The sequence below is a fragment of the Oncorhynchus gorbuscha genome, linkage group LG11 (genome assembly GCF_021184085.1).
Source record: "Oncorhynchus gorbuscha isolate QuinsamMale2020 ecotype Even-year linkage group LG11, OgorEven_v1.0, whole genome shotgun sequence".
Classification (NCBI taxonomy): domain Eukaryota; kingdom Metazoa; phylum Chordata; class Actinopteri; order Salmoniformes; family Salmonidae; genus Oncorhynchus; species Oncorhynchus gorbuscha.
In genome coordinates this window covers 61,368,133-61,381,744 of record NC_060183.1, presented here as the reverse complement: position 1 = coordinate 61,381,744, position 13,612 = coordinate 61,368,133, and the positions used below count along the sequence as shown (strand labels likewise).

The 13,612-nt window shown below is 45.8% G+C and overlaps 1 protein-coding gene across 1 annotated transcript in view; it reads right to left on the bottom strand.

The window, feature by feature from the left end:
- LOC124049055 (erbin-like) overlaps positions 1–894 on the bottom strand; it is a 114,395-nt gene extending 113,501 nt beyond the window's left edge. Inside the window, 1 exon segment of the mRNA XM_046370365.1 lies at positions 311–894. The gene's annotated coding sequence lies outside the window, so the exon portion shown is untranslated.
- Positions 895–13,612: the final 12,718 nt, after the last annotated feature.

Below are 13,612 nucleotides of genomic sequence, written 5' to 3'. Positions count from 1 at the left end.
ATGACATTCCAGTGTAACAAAACAAGTAAAACGAGTCACGTAAATTGCCAGATTGTGATATTGCCACTTGTAAAACCAAACTATCTATAGTTTGCTTCACCACAATAACCAACCAACGAAACTGCATTAGTAATTATTAGTTAGCCAACTCCATTCGTAAGGAAATCCACCTGTAAAGAGTGCAAGCTAGCCCCCCCGGCTAGCGACGCGACTGGGTAACTAGCTAACGCGTTCGCTCATGACCACACACACTAGCCAACTGCTACCTATATAGCTACAGTGATAACGAGTGTCGTTAGACTTCACTTACCATACAACGGTGTCGATTTAGTTTCTCATTTGATATATAGTCCGAAAATGGTTAAATCCACCAACGTTTTAAACTGTATAAATTCGCTGGCCGACAAGGTTTGTTTCTTCCAAGCATCCACTTAAATTACACCTAGCTAGCTAGCTGGCTAGCTAATCAGTCAGACGCATTCTTTCGCGAGACCAATCCCCTCAAAAGTTCTTTACTGTTCAGAGTTTGCGTCTCGCTAAAGTGTCCAGTCAGACAATACATAAACAAAAAGCGATCACTAAAATAAACGGGGGAAAGAGTTATCAAAAATAATAACTGTATTTGGGTAAAAAATTTAAAACGAACATTAAAACTAAAAAGGAATCCAAAATGTCCACAACAGCCAAGGAAATACAGAAGGCAAAAGAAAAAAAATCCGCCAAAGCAGAATCCTTTCTTCAGAAGAACGCCGCACCCAAATATTTTCAGTCCTAATCTCTTGTTATTTTTGTCATTCAAAAATGTATGCACACATCTCGTTTGTAGCAAGAACACAGAGTTGGCCAGTCTACCGAGCCAACACCAGTGTATGCGGCTGTATCTTTGGCCCAGTACGGCGACAACCTTGCATCTGAGTGCACTTACCTGATAGGCATGTTAATATAACCAATGAAAATTGTGTTTGTCGTTTGTAAATGATGTTCACCAATACGGTTTGTGGAGAGGTAGGACATATTTTAGTTGATTATTTGCTGCTATATTGATACTCACAATTATTTGGAAGGTTATTTTAACAACAGAAAATGATGTACATTTGGTATTGTGTGAACAAGACTTGTTTTAGCAACAGTGACGTGACATAGGGTACATTCACTCACAGTGGAATAATCTCTATTGGGCATCCTCTCGCCTAGCCTCCTTCTCAAAACCCATTGGAGGAGAAGATCAGAGGGGCGGGACCTCTGTCTTTCTCATCCAATGGGTTATGAGAAGTAGGCGCTGAGAGGACACGATAAAATTTCAATTGAGATTATCCCAGAGTAAAGTGATGGTGGTGATGGAATGTCACAATAATAATTTGACGCATGATCTTGATTTTCCTCCCTTCCTTGACGTAATCACTATACCATTTCAATAGATTAAAGTAATGATACACTGCCTAGCTTCCGTCAATCCTTTATAGGGTCACATCAGTGATAGCTTCAAGAGAGGAAGGAGGGAATGATATAAGGAAATGGAAAAGGATCTTGGGCTGCTTTCTGATATTTTTTTCCACTAATTGGCCTTTTGACTAATTTCATTAATAGACCAATTAGTGAAAAAAAAAATCAGAACCGGGCTTCCTGTCTGAACACAGCCATATTGGAACAGGGCCTTGTGAATCAATTATAATCTCCTCTTGTAGGGAAAATGTCACCCATGTAAAGGTGTCCCGCCTGTGAAGATAAATTGGGGAATAAGGGTTGTTGTGACATGACATAAAAATTCTGAGGCTGACACGTCTAAACACCAAATGTCGTCTACTAGACCTAGTGCCTAGAAGGACTGGGATCATCCTAAACAATTGGTTAAATAAATTACTCCCAAATACAACAGAGCGACTGATAACCACCAATGTAGCTATAAGTGCAATAGCATATACTGAATTTTAACAAATATTAACAGCATTTGAAATAGTATGATTTCTACATCACCTCCTGGGCAAATTACATTACAAGAGAGGATTCTGTCACGATGTTCCAGTCTAGCCTATGTAACGGATGTGAAACGGCTAGCTTAGTTAGCTAAATAGCGTTTCAATCAGTGAAGTCACTTGCTCTGAGACCTTGAAGTAGTAGTTCCCCTTGCTCTGCAAGGGCCGTGGCTTTTGTGGAGCGATGGGTAACGATGCTTCGTGGGTGACTGTTGTTGATGTGTGCAGAGGGTCCCTGGTTTGCCCCCGGGTATGGGCGAGGGGACGGTCTAAAGGTGTACTGTTACACCTAGCCTATTGGAAACCTAGTGGAAACCAATTTCCAAGACCCAGATGACATTTTCCTCTGGACTGAAAAGCATGCCCAATTGAGAATCTCAATTGAAGTGATTTTTAGTTGAGGAATAGGCTTAATCTGGGTCTGGACCCTGGAAACTGGCCCAAATATACAATGGTCAGTGTAATGTGATGATGTATGATGTTTTGTCTCCCTCTTGTGGAAACACAAACAACAATTGAGGTATGTCCAAGTATTGAGTGAGATACTGTACCTTTTCACATTGACTAATTAAAAATGATCATACTTTTGCAGTTGCCTTTTCTGTTCCCAGCTTTGCCAATATATGAGACTATATAGTCATAAAATATCAAGGTAGGACAGAATTTCTCACACAAAAACAAGCCTTCTCATGTGAGGGAACACTCCTCCCACCTTACTACTAAATCAAATCAAATGTTATTGCGAGTGTAGCGAAATGCTCATGCTTCTAGAGCAAACTGTGCAGCAGTATCTAACAGGTAATATCTAACAATTCCACAACAAAGCCTAATACCTAACACATTCAGCAACAAAACCTAATACACACAATCTAGTAAAGGAATGGGATAAGAATATATAAGTATAAAATATATGGATGAGCAGTGACAGAGCGGCTATGATGCAATAGGTAGTAAAAAATTAATAGTGAAGGATACAGTATACACTATATACATATGAGATGTGTAATGCAAGATATGTAAGTAAACCTTCTTAAATTGGCATTATTAAAGTGACTGGTGTTCCATTTATTAAAATGGCCAATGATATCAAGTCTGTAGGTAGGCAGCCGCCTCTCTGTGCTAGTGGTGGCTGTTTAACAATCTGATGGCCTTGAGATAGACGCTGTTTTTCAATCTCTCTGTCCCAGCTCTAAAGCACCTGTACTGACTTCGCCTTCTGGATGGAAGCGGGGTGAACAGGTAGTGGCTCGGGTGGTTATTGTCCTTGATGATCTTTTTTGCCTTCCTGTGACATTGGATATTGTAGGTGTCCTGGAGGGCAGGTAGTTTGCCCCCGTTGATGCATTGTGCAGACCACACCACCCTCTGAGAGCCTTTCAGTTGTGGGCGGTGCAGTTGCCGTACCAGGCGGTGATACAGCCCGACAGGATGCTCTCAATTGTGCACCTGTAAAAGTTAGTGAGGGTTTTCAGTGACAAGCCAAATTTTTTCAGCCTTCTGAGGTTGAAGAGGCGATGTTGCGCCTTCTTCACCACACTGTCTGTGTGCGTGGACCATTTCAGTTTGTCTGTGATATGTACACCTAGGAACTTAAAACTTTCCACCTTCTCCACTGCTGTCCACGATAGGGGAGTGCTCCCTTTGCTGTTTCCTGAAGTCCACAATCATCTCTTTTGTTATGCTGACATTGACTGAGAGGTTATTTTCGTGACCCCACACTCTGAGGGCCCTCACCTCCTCCCTGTAGGCTGTCTCGTCGTTGTTGGTAATCAAGCCTACCACTGTTGTGTCGTCTGCAAACTTGATGATTGAGTTGGAGACGTGCATAGCCATGCAGTCGTGGGTGAACAAGGAGTACAGGAGGGGGCTGAGAAAGCACCCTAGTGTGGCCCCAGTGTTGAGGATCAGCGAAGTGGAGATGTATCCTACCGTCACCACCTGGGGGCTGCCCATCAGGAAGTTGCACAGGGCAGGGTCAAGACCCAGGGTCTCAAGCGTAATGATGAGTTTGGAGGGTACTATGGTGTTGAATGCTGAGCTGTTGTCAATGACCAGCATTCTTACATAGGTATTCCCCTTGTCCAGATGGGATAAGGCAGTGTGCAGTGTGTGGACCTATTGGAGCAGTAAGCAAATTGAAGTGGGTCTAGGGTGACAGTTAGGAGGCGGTCATATGATCCTTGACTGGTCTCTCAAAGCACTTCATGATGACAGAAGTGAGTGCTACAGAGCGATAGTCATTTAGTTAGCTTTCTTGGGAACAGTAACAATGGTGGCCATCTTGAAGCATGTGGGGACAGCAGACTGGGATAGGGATTGATTGAATATATCTGTAAACACACCAGCCAGCTGGTCTGCGCATGCTCTGAGAACGCAGCTAGGGATGCCGTCTGGGCCGGCAGCCTTGCGAGGGTTGACATTTTTAAATGTTTTACTCACGTCGGCCACGGAGAAGGAAAGCCCACAGTCTTTGGTAGCGGGCCGCGTCGATGGCACTGTTTTGTCCTCAAAACGTGCTAAGAAGTTGTTTAATTTGTCTGGAAGCAAGACGTCGATGTCCACGACGGGGCTGGTTTTCCTTTTTGTAATCTGTGATTGTCTGTAGACCCTGCCACATACGTCTCGTGTTTGAGCCGTTGAATTGCGACTCTACTTTGTCTCTATACTGACACTTTGCTTGTTTGATTGTCTTATTGTTATGCAGGTGAATGAGGACCCAAAAGCGACTTAGCGAAAACAGAGTCTTTATTCCAGTAACTGGCAAAAGTATACTCCTGGACAATATAAGAAGAAAACAAAACATGAAAAAAACTAAAATCCACTCGGAGTGACGAGGACAGACTGGAGACTCGACCATTGACTGCAGGTTGCCTCGGGAAGGCACCGACCGTAGCAGACTTAGACACCTGCTCACACGCAGCATCTGAAGGAGACAAGACATGACAGGGCGAGACAATGACACAGCACAGCGAACATCATATAAGGATCCGACAAGGACAGAAGCGGAAAACAAGGGGAGAAATAGGGACTCTAATCAGAAGACAAAATAGGGGACAGGTGTGAAAAGACTAAATGAGTGAGTTAGGAGAATGAGGAACAGCTGGGAGCAGGAACGGAACGATAGAGAGAGGAGAGAGAGGGAGGGGGAGAGAGAGGGATAGAAAAAGGGAACGAACCTAATAAAACCAGCAGGGGGAAATGAACAGAAGGGAAAGCATAATGACAAGACAATATAAGACAAAACATGACAGTACCCCCCCACTCACCGAGCACCTCCTGGCGCACTCGAGGAGGAATCCTGGCGGCAACGGAGGAAATCATCAATCAGCGAACGGTCCAGCACGTCCCGAGATGGAACCCAACTCCTCTCCTCAGGACCGTAACCCTCCCAATCCACTAAGTACTGGTGACCACGTCCCCGAGAACGCATGTCCATGATCCTACGTACCTTGTAAATAGGTGCGCCCTCGACAAGGACGGGGGGAGGGAAGACGAACGGGGGTGCGAAGAAAGGGCTTGACACAGGAGACATGGAAGACAGGATGGACGCGACGAAGATGTCGCGGAAGAAGCAGTCGCACAGCGACAGGATTGACGACCTGGGAGACACGGAACGGACCAATGAACCGCGGAGTCAACTTACGAGAAGCTGTCGTAAGGGGAAGGTTACGAGTGGAAAGCCACACTCTCTGGCCGCGACAATACCTAGGACTCTTAATCCTACGTTTATTGGCGGCTCTCACAGTCTGCGCCCTGTAACGGCAAAGTGCAGACCTCACCCTCCTCCAGGTGCGCTCACAACGTTGGACAAACGCCTGAGCGGAGGGAATGCTGGACTCGGCGAGCTGGGACGAGAACAGAGGAGGCTGGTAACCCAGACTACTCTGAAACGGAGATAGCCCGGTAGCAGACGAAGGAAGCGAGTTGTGAGCGTATTCTGCCCAGGGGAGCTGTTCTGCCCAAGACGCAGGGTTTCTAAAAGAAAGGCTGCGTAGTATGCGACCAATCGTCTGATTGGCCCTTTCTGCTTGACCGTTAGACTGGGGATGAAACCCGGAAGAGAGACTGACGGAAGCACCAATCAAACGACAGAACTCCCTCCAAAACTGTGACGTGAATTGCGGACCTCTGTCTGAAACGGCGTCTAACGGGAGGCCATGAATTCTGAACACATTCTCGATGATGATTTGTGCCGTCTCCTTAGCGGAAGGAAGCTTAGCGAGGGGAATGAAATGTGCCGCCTTAGAGAACCTATTGACAACCGTAAGAATCACAGTCTTCCCCGCAGACGAAGGCAGACCGGTAATGAAGTCTAAGGCGATGTGAGACCATGGTCGAGAAGGAATGGGAAGCGTTCTGAGACGACCGGCAGGAGGAGAGTTACCTGACTTAGTCTGCGCGCAGTCCGAACAAGCAGCCACGAAACGGCGCGTGTCACGCTCCTGAGTAGGCCACCAAAAGCGCTGGCGAATAGAAGCAAGAGTACCTCGAACGCCGGGATGGCCAGCTAACTTGGCAGAGTGAGCCCACTGAAGAACAGCCAGACGAGTAGAAACAGGAACGAAAAGAAGGTTACTAGGACAAGCGCGCGGCGACGCAGTGTGAGTGAGTGCTTGCTTAACCTGTCTCTCAATTCCCCAGACTGTCAACCCGACAACACGCCCATAAGGAAGAATCCCCTCGGGATCAGTAGAAGCCACAGAATAACTAAAGAGACGGGATAAGGCATCAGGCTTGGTGTTCTTATTACCCGGGCGATAAGAAATCACAAACTCGAAACGAGCGAAAAACAACGCCCAACGAGCTTGACGTGCATTAAGTCGTTTGGCAGAACGGATGTTCTCAAGGTTCTTATGGTCAGTCCAAACGACAAAAGGAACGGTCGCCCCCTCCAACCACTGTCGCCATTCGCCTAGGGCTAAGCGGATGGCGAGCAGTTCGCGGTTACCCACATCATAGTTGCGTTCCGATGGCGACAGGCGATGAGAAAAATAAGCGCAAGGATGAACCTTATCATCAGACTGGAAGCGCTGGGATAGAATCGCTCCCACGCCCACCTCTGAAGCGTCAACCTCGACAATGAATTGTTTAGTGACGTCAGGAGTAACGAGGATAGGAGCGGACGTAAAACGCTTCTTGAGGAGATCAAAAGCTCCCTGGGCGGAACCGGACCACTTAAAGCACGTCTTGACAGAAGTAAGAGCTGTGAGAGGGGCAGCAACTTGACCGAAATTACGAATGAAACGCCGATAGAAATTAGCGAAACCTAGAAAGCGCTGCAACTCGACACGTGACCTTGGAACGGGCCAATCACTGACAGCCTGGACCTTAGCGGGATCCATCTGAATGCCTTCAGTGGAAATAACAGAACCGAGAAAAGTGACGGAGGAGACATGAAAGGCGCACTTCTCAGCCTTCACGTAGAGACAATTCTCTAAAAGGCGCTGGAGTACACGTCGAACGTGCTGAACATGAATCTCGAGTGACGGTGAAAAAATCAGGATATCGTCAAGGTAGACAAAAACAAAGATGTTCAGCATGTCTCTCAGTACATCATTAACTAATGCCTGAAAAACAGCTGGAGCATTAGCGAGACCAAACGGCAGAACCCGGTACTCAAAATGCCCTAACGGAGTGTTAAACGCCGTTTTCCACTCGTCCCCCTCTCTGATGTGCACGAGATGGTAAGCATTACGAAGGTCCAACTTAGTAAAGAACCTGGTTCCCTGCAGAATCTCGAAGGCTGATGACATAAGGGGAAGCGGATAACGATTCTTAACCGTTATGTCATTCAGCCCTCGATAATCCACGCAGGGGCGCAGAGTACCGTCTTTCTTCTTAACAAAAAAAATCTCCGCCCCGGCAGGAGAGGAAGAAGGCCCTACGGTGCCGGCGTCAAGAGAAACAGACAAATAATCCTCGAGAGCCTTACGTTCGGGAGCCGACAGAGAGTATAGTCTACCCCGAGGGGGAGTGGTCCCCGGAAGGAGATCAATACTACAATCATATGACCGGTGAGGAGGAAGGGAGTTGGCTCTGGACCGACTGAAGACCGTGCGCAGATCATGATATTCCTCCGGCACTCCTGTCAAATCACCAGGTTCCTCCTGAGAAGAGGGGACAGAAGAAACAGGAGGGATAGCAGACATTAAACACTTCACATGACAAGAAACGTTCCAGGATAGGATAGAATTACTAGACCAATTAATAGAAGGATTATGACATACTAGCCAGGGATGACCCAAAACAACAGGTGTAAAAGGTGAACGAAAAATCAAAAAGGAAATAGTCTCACTGTGGTTACCAGATACTGTGAGGGATAAAGGTAGTGTCTCATATCTGATACTGGGGAGATGACTACCATCTAAGGCAAACATAGGCGTGGGCTTCCCTAACTGTCTGAGAGGAATGTCATGTTTCCGAGCCCATGCTTCGTCCATAAAACAACCCTCAGCCCCAGAGTCTATCAAGGCACTGCATGAAGCAGCCGAACCGGTCCAGCGTAGATGGACCGACATAGTAGTACAGGATCTTGATGGAGAGACTAGAGTAGTAGCGCTCACCAGTAGCCCTCCGCTTACTGATGAGCTCTCTTTTACTGGACATGAATTGACAAAATGTCCAGCAATACCGCAATAGAGGCACAGGCGGTTGGTGATCCTCCGTTCCCTCTCCTTAGTCGAGATGCGAATACCTCCCAGCTGCATGGGCTCAGTCTCTGAGCCGGAGGAAGGAGATGGTTGCGATGCGGAGAGGGGAAACACCGTTAACGCGAGCTCTCTTCCACGAGCTCGGTGACGAAGATCTACCCGTCGTTCTATGCGGATGGCGAGTGCAATCAAAGAGTCCACACTGGAAGGAACCTCCCGGGAGAGAATCTCATCCTTAACCTCTGCGTGGAGTCCCTCCAGAAAACGAGCGAGCAGCGCCGGCTCGTTCCAGTCACTAGAGGCAGCAAGAGTGCGAAACTCTATAATCCGTTATGGATCGATCACCTTGACATAGGAAAGCCAGGGCCCTAGAAGCCTCCCTACCAAAAACTGAACGATCAAAAACCCGTATCATCTCCTCTTTAAAGTTCAGGTAATTGTTAGAACAATCAGCCCTTGCCTCCCAGATAGCTGTGCCCCACTCTCGAGCCCGGCCAGTAAGGAGTGATATGACGTAAGCAACCCGAGCTCTCTCTCTTGAGTATGTGTTGGGTTGGAGAGAGAATACAATATCACACTGGGTGAGAAAAGAGCGGCACTCAGTGGGCTGCCCGGAGTAACAAGGTGGGTTATTAACCCTAGGTTCCGGAGACTCGGCAGACCAGGAAGTAGCTGGTGGCACGAGACGAAGACTCTGGAACTGTCCAGAGAGGTCGGAAACCTGAGCGGCCAGGGTCTCAACGGCATGACGAGCAGCAGACAATTCCTGCTCGTGTCTGCCGAGCATAGCTCCCTGGATCTCGACGGCAGTGTTACGAGAATCCGTAGTCGCTGGGTCCATTCTTGGTCGGATCCTTCTGTTATGCAGATGAATGAGGACCCAAAATCGACTTAGCGAAAACAGAGTCTTTATTCCAGTAACTGGCAAAAGTATACTCCTGGACAATATAAGAAGAAAACAAAACATGAAAAAAACTAAAATCCACTCGTAGTGACGAGGACAGACTGGAGACTCGACCATTGACTGCAGGTTGCCTCGGGAAGGCACCGACCGTAGCAGACTTAGACACCTGCTCACACGCAGCATCTGAAGGAGACAAGACACGACAGGGCGAGACAATGACACAGCACAGCGAACATCATATAAGGATCCGACAAGGACAGAAGCGGAAAACAAGGGGAGAAATAGGGACTCTAATCAGACGACAAAATAGGGGACAGGTATGAAAAGACTAAATGAGTGAGTTAGGAGAATGAGGAACAGCTGGGAGCAGGAACGGAACGATAGAGAGAGGAGAGAGAGGGAGGGGGAGAGAGAGGGATAGAAAAAGGGAACGAACCTAATAAGACCAGCAAGGGGAAACGAACAGAAGGGAAAGCATAATGACAAGACAATATAAGACAAAACATGACACTTATGAGGGAATAACTACTCTGTTTGTATTCGGTCAAATTTCCAGTCGCCTTGCCATGATTGAATGCGGTGGAATGTGCTTTCAGCTTTGCGTGAATGATGCCATCAATCCATGGATTCTGGTTAGGGAAGGTTTTAAAAATCACAGTGGGTACAACATCTCCTATACACTTCCTTATAAACTCGCTCACCGAGTCAGTGTTACCGTCAATGTTATTATCTGAGGCTACCCGGAAAATATCCAGTCCATGTGATCGAAACAATCTTGAAGTATGGAATCTGATTGGTCAGACCAGCGTTGGATAGACCTAAGCATGGGCACTTTCTGTTTAAGTTTCTGCCTATAGGAGGGGAGCAACAAGATGGAGTCATGGTCAGCTTTGCCGCGCGTGTTACTCGCTCATGTACAACAATCAATATGCTGATGGAATTTAGGTAGCCTTGTTCTCAAATTAGCTTTGTTAAAATCCCCAGCTACATTAAATGCAGCCTCAGGATATATGGTTTCCAGTTCGCATAAAGTCCAGTGTAGTTCCTTGATGGCCGTCTTGGTATCCGCTTGCGGGGGGATATACACGGCTGTGATGATAACCAAGGAGTTTTCTTGGGAGATAATACGGTTGGCATTTGATTGTGAGGAATTCTAGGTCAGGTGAACAAAACGACTTGAGGTCCTGTATGTTGTTACAATTACAGCATGAGTCATTAATCATGAAACATACGCCCTCGCCCTTCTTCTTACCGGAGAGATGTTTATTCTTGTCGGCGCGATGCACTAAAAATCCTGTTGGCTGTATGGACTCCGACAGCATGTCCCCTGCTAGCCATGTTTCCGTGAAACAGAGTATATTATAAACCCGGATATCTCTTTGGAAAGCAACTCTTGGCCAGATTTCGTCGACTTTTGCTAACTAGGGACGGGACATTAGTGAGTAATATACACGAGAGCGGTGGGTGGTGTGCTCGCATCCGAAGCCTCACTAGAAGACCACTTCGGTACCCTCTCCTCCGGCGTTGTTTTGGGTTGGCTTCTGGAATCAGTTCAAATAACCTGGGAGGTGCAGACAAAGGATCCACTTTGGGAAAGTCAGATTCCTGGTCATGGTGCTGGTTGTGCTGGTAAATTGACATTTCTCTGATATCAAATAATTCTAATAACACTTACGGTTTTCTGGGCTAACAATGTAATAAATAATACATTTTAAAAAAACTAGATACTACACATTTTCCTAAGGACTTGAATCGAAGCTGCCATCTCTTTCGGCACCATCTTGTATGGCACTCAAACAATTAACAGAATTATAATTTTTACATTTTTAATTGAATCTTTATTTAACTAGGGAAGTCAGTTAAGAACAAATGCTTATTTACAATGACGGCCTACCCAGCCAAACCCTCCCCTAACCCGGACGACACTGGGACAATTGTGTGCCGCTCTATGGGATTCCCAATCGCGGCCAGTTGTGATACAGCCTGGGATCTAACCAGGGACTGTAGTGATGCCTCTAGCACTGAGATGCAGTGCCTTAGACCGCACACCACTCGGGAGCTAAAATGAAACATGGCAACTCCAATACAATAACAACCGATACAGTGCCTTCAGAAAGTATTGATACCCCTTGATTTATTCCACATTTTGTTGTTTTACAGCATGAATTGAAAATGGATTAAATAAATAAAAAATTCACCCATCTACACACAAGGCCCCATAATGACAATGTGAAAACATGTTTTTAGAAATGTATTCATATTTATTGAATATGAAATACCGAAATATCTCATTTACATAAGTATTCAATATTTTGTAGAAGCACCTTTGGCAACGATTACAGTTATGAGTCTTTCTGGGTAAGTCCCTAAGAGATTTCCACACCTAGATTGTGCACCATTTGACCATTATTCTTTTCAAAATTCATCAAGCAATGTCAAATTGGTTGTTGATCATTGCTAGACAAATATTTTCAGGTCTTGCCATATATTTAAGTAAATTTAAGTCAAAACGGTTCATCAGGAACATTCACTGTCTTCTTGGTAAGTAACACCAGTGTAGATTTGGCCTTGTGTCTTTAATCAAATAAAATGTTATTTGTGACATGCGCCGAATACAGCAGGTGTAGACCTTACAGTGAAATTATTGCTTACAAGCCCTTAACAACAATGAGGTTTTAAGAAGAAAGTGTATTTACTAAAATAAACTTAAGTAAAACATGATTAATCTCCCAGTGTCTGGTGGAAAGCAGACTGAACGAGGTTTTACCAGTGCTTTGCCAGTGCTTGGCTCCATTCTGTTTATTTTTTATCCTGAAATACTCCCCAGTCATTAACGATTATAAGCATACCCATAACATTCAGCCACCACTATGCTTGAAAATATGGAGAGTGGTACTCAGTAACATGTTGTATTGGATTTGCCCAAAACATAACACTGTGTATTCAGGAAAAATTACACCATCCAAAGTGTAATTAATAACTTCACCATGCTCAAAGGGATATTCAATGTCTGTTTTTATTTTTACCCCTTTACCAATAGGTGCCCTTCTTTTTGAGGCATTGGAAAACCTCCCTGGTCTTTGTGATTGAATCTGTGTTTGAAATGCACTGCTCGACTGAGGGACCTTACAGATAATTGTATGTGTGGGGTACAGAGATGAGGTAGTCATGCAACCTATTTTGTTACTTATTAAGCACATTTTTACTCTTGAACTTATTGAGGTTGAATACTTATTGAATCAAGACATGTCATAATTTTTAATTAATAGAAAAACTGAATTCCACTTATGGGGTATTGTGTGTAGGCCAGTGCCATAAAATAACATTTGGAAAAAGTCAAGTGAAGGCATAAACTGTACAAAAAGCAAAAAATATTGTCATCATATTGTCAGTTTGAAGTAGTTTCGCAAGCCACTGCTAACTAGCGTTAGCACAATGACTGGAAGTCTATGGGTATCTGCTAGCATGAACAACAGATGTAATCTTTTTTTTTTACCCCTTTTTCTCCCCAATTTCATGGTATCCAATTGTTAGTAGCTACTATCTTGTCTCATCGCTACAACTCCCAAACAGGCTCGGGAGAGACGAAAGTTGAAAGTCATGCGTCCTCTGATACACAACCCAACCAAGCCGCACTGCTTCTTAACACAGCGTGCATCCAACCCGGAAGCCAGCCACACCAATGTGTTGGGGGAAACACCGCGCACCTGGCAACCTTGGTTAGTGTGCACTGCACCTGGCCCACCACAGGAGTCACTGGTGTGCGATGAGACAAGGATATCCCTACCGGCCAAGCCCTCCCTAACCCGGACGACGCAAGGCCAATTGTGCGTCGCCTCATGGACCTCCCGGTAGCAGCCGGTTACGACTGAGACTGGGCACGAACCCAAAGTCTCTGGTGGCACAGCTAGCGCTGCGGTACAGCGCCCTTAACCACTGCACCACCCGGGAGGCCACAGATCTCACATGCTAGCAAATACCCATAGACTTCCAGTTATTGTACTCACGCTCGTTAGCATTGGCTCGCAAAACTACCTCCAACTTCCTTCATACTGGGACATAAAAATGGTATCCACAAGTTCATC